The sequence below is a fragment of the Myotis brandtii genome, unplaced genomic scaffold, assembly GCF_000412655.1.
Source record: "Myotis brandtii unplaced genomic scaffold, ASM41265v1 scaffold133, whole genome shotgun sequence".
NCBI lineage: Eukaryota > Metazoa > Chordata > Mammalia > Chiroptera > Vespertilionidae > Myotis > Myotis brandtii.
This window is the reverse complement of record NW_005354718.1, coordinates 1,281,767-1,284,875: the sequence shown is the minus strand read 5'-3', so window position 1 is coordinate 1,284,875 and position 3,109 is coordinate 1,281,767. Positions and strand designations below refer to the sequence as shown.

Below are 3,109 nucleotides of genomic sequence, written 5' to 3'. Positions count from 1 at the left end.
AATCTCCTTCAGTCACTTCCTTGTAGCCTATCAGTAGAGCAGTGACCTTGGAATAGCCCTTGTAATGGAACACAGAGATTAACCTAGACAAGATTAAAATCAACAGAACTAGATAGAGACAGGATTTTTGGTAAAGGTCATATAAGAAACTATGGAAAAAGGAACTGTGGAAGGTTACCCAAAACATACCATGATGTGATTATAGAGGCATGCTTATAGGATCAAATGGGATAAATACAGATGTAACAGGACAATAAAGAGAGAACCTCGCTATGCTGATCAACTGAACGTTGCCTCCTTGGCATTCCTTCTTCACCGACTCCATCCTCACCTTTGGGAACCCCTGGACCTGCTGGGGTTGGACCCCAACACCGAATGGGTGCTCAGCCACTGTCCTGTGCACGGCATGAGAACGCACAGCATCGCAGTGTATGCTGCACCCGCCACAAAAGACCTGAGCACACACAGTCCCAACTCCCCCACCTCGAGAAGCACGGCAGACGAGCCTAAGAGAATGCCAGGGTGGGGCAAGATACAGGGAGCACAGTCTATGTCTTGGGAGCTCTTCATGTCTCGGCCCTTAGTGTTCCTCGCAGCACCTACATCCCAGGTTGGATGCTGCACACTGGGTGCCAGAAAACCTGGAGGGATTTTAGCAGGTTGGAGATCCGGGGAATGCGTTGCTCAGCATGGGCAATGGGCCTGCTACTGCCCTTCCTGTTCGGGAGCCTCTTTCCCAAGCAAGAGTTCAGTGCAGGGCTTTGGTGACACTGTCTTGCCCCAGACGGGCATCAGACGGGCATCAGACCTGATGACTCGCAGAGGCTGGGCCAGGGGCCAGGGCGGGGCATTTGGAGCTCAGTGGCCTGCTGTGGGCTGAAGCGATGGAAGTAACAATGCACATCCACTAAGGACTGAGAAATGGCGCCTAAAAGGGACCACTGCTGCCCTGGTTCTATTCTGGTCAGGGCATCTGCCAGGTTGCAGGCTCAATCCCCAGGCAGGGTGCCTGGGGAGGCAACCGCTCAATGTTTCTCTCCCTTCCTCTCTCTCTAGAATAAAAACTTAGAGAGAGAGAGAGAGAGAGAGAGAGAGATCACTGTTGCCTAGCAGTACCAAGAACGGGCTAGCCCAAGAAGGCCTCACGGCTCCTCCAACCCGTCCCTCATGCTGGTCTCCTGGACACCCTACCAGGGCTGGCGGTCCCTCACTCACCTGCCTCGGGGCTGCCTTCCTTGCCTCCTCTTCTTCCTCTCCTTACCCTTCAGTGGGCAGAGCTCTCAGGCACCAGGAGAGGGAAGACTAAGGACCTTCCCGGCCAGTCCCGTGGGCCTGGGGGGAAACAGATAAGAAAGTCATTGTGACAAATGCGATACGTGTCCCCGCGGGTGGATTTTGCGCATGGCCGCAATCCAGAGCATTCAACCCGCCCCAGACCAGCCTCCCCACTAAGCCACTTGCTCAGGTGCAAGGGGAGGCGGCGGTATCTCCACCGGCGCCAGGGGAGGAGGGGACAGTACGCGCAGCGCTTCCGGTCCTGCTCCCGCCCCAGCCCGGGGAGGACAGCCAGTTCCAGGGGTTGGCTGGGGCACCCACCTGCGAGCAGGAAGCCTCGGAGCCCTCGGAGAGGAAGGGAGCGGCCCGCCCTCCGCAGGAGGGACCTGGGCGCCGGGAGCGCGAGGGGAGGCCGCGCCGACTAGTACAAGTCGGTGCAGCGCCGGCCTCACCTGGCCAAGAGTTTGATTTCAGGGTGTGGCTCCAGGTAGGACTCGGCGGCGAACAGAGCCCTGGAAAAGTCGCCCCAGGACGCGGGGGGCCGTGGCCGTGGCCAGAAGCCTCTCTGGCCGAGGGGCGCTTCCACACTCAACCCTTTCTAATGCGGGGCTCCGGCTTCCTCGGGCCCTTCGCCTCAGGACCCCGACCCCAGCCATGCCCCGCTGTGACCTGCCTGCCGGTGGCTCCCAGCCCCTGGGGGTCCCTGAGCCGCCTAGCGGGGCCTGACCTGATTATCCGCTGAGCCCCCTCTATGTAATTAACTCCTTAATTTGCATTGCAGATGCTCCAGCTGCCTCCTTCCAGGCCCTGGAGGTGCTGCGGGCCCACCCACACCCCCTTGGAGAGCCCCGGCTGGAGTCCTACCACCTGCCACCTTGGCCTGTCCGTCCGGCTGGACAAGGCCCTAAGACGGCCTTGGGCAGGAAAGCTGGAATGAACGAGATTCCAATTTCCTTGTCAGACCCTGCTCAGTTCCGAGAACCCTCTGGTTTCAGGTAGGGGACCTCTGGGGGAAAGAAAGCTTTCAGGGGCCCTGCACCCAAACAGGGTGGGGCTCGGCTCCACAGCCCACATCCATCCATCCATCGCTGTGCCCAGCAGTGCCCTGGCCCAGGAGCAGGATGGCTGTGCGGAGAGGCTCACTCCTGGCTGCCCTTTGCCCTGCTTCCTCTGGCTCGGAGGGTGGTTACCCCCTGCCTGTTTCTTCCCCAAACAGGGAAGTGAGAAGACCGTTGCTGTCCTAGACTCGGGCCCCCAGGAAGGCCTGTGTCCAATTGGGTGTTGAGAGGATTCTGGCTCGGAGGTTCAGCACATCTGCACTCCAAATGGCCCCCAGGCAGAAGCTGGGTGGCTGCAGTCACAGCAGGCGGACCCAGGACTGCAGAGATTTCTGTCACTGTTGGGCACTTCAAACTTCAGTTATTAACTGAGGTCACTACTGTCACGTGTCATTTTTGTTCATTGATCCTTTAGATATATCAACGCAATTTATGGATACCGCGTTTGCATATGGGCTCTATTGCTTATGCACAGTTTACTCTAGACTCCTGCCGAACACAGCTAAGGTGGTGAGTGGGAATTCACCCGCCCCAAACAGGCCCGCACCCTGTCTGGCTGCAGCACAAGCCCCAGTGCCCTCAGCCTCTGTGGGGAAGCGTGGCGGTGCCTGTGGAGATGCTGGCCTGTGAGCGGGAGCTGGTGTGGAAGCGGGGGCAGCTGCAGGCAGGTCTCTGCTCCTCTCCTTACCCTCTGTCTCCTCTCCTCTCTGTGTCTTTCCCAAGGGGATTCTTTCTCTTTCCTCCGGCCACACCTTAGGCCTGACTCTGTTAGCCAA

General features: G+C 58.5%; 1 protein-coding gene across 4 annotated transcripts in view; it reads right to left on the bottom strand.

The window, feature by feature from the left end:
• Window positions 1-3,109, bottom strand: part of PAK6 (p21 protein (Cdc42/Rac)-activated kinase 6) — a 43,068-nt gene that overhangs the window by 25,674 nt on the left and 14,285 nt on the right. For 3 of the 4 annotated variants that reach the window (XM_014534777.1, XM_005860236.2, XM_014534778.1), the window contains exon 3: window positions 1,216-1,332. The gene's annotated coding sequence lies outside the window, so the exon portion shown is untranslated. Of the gene's footprint in view, window positions 1-1,215; window positions 1,333-1,596; window positions 1,679-3,109 lie in introns of those variants that run through there. The other variant, XM_005860240.2, reaches the window with a different exon arrangement.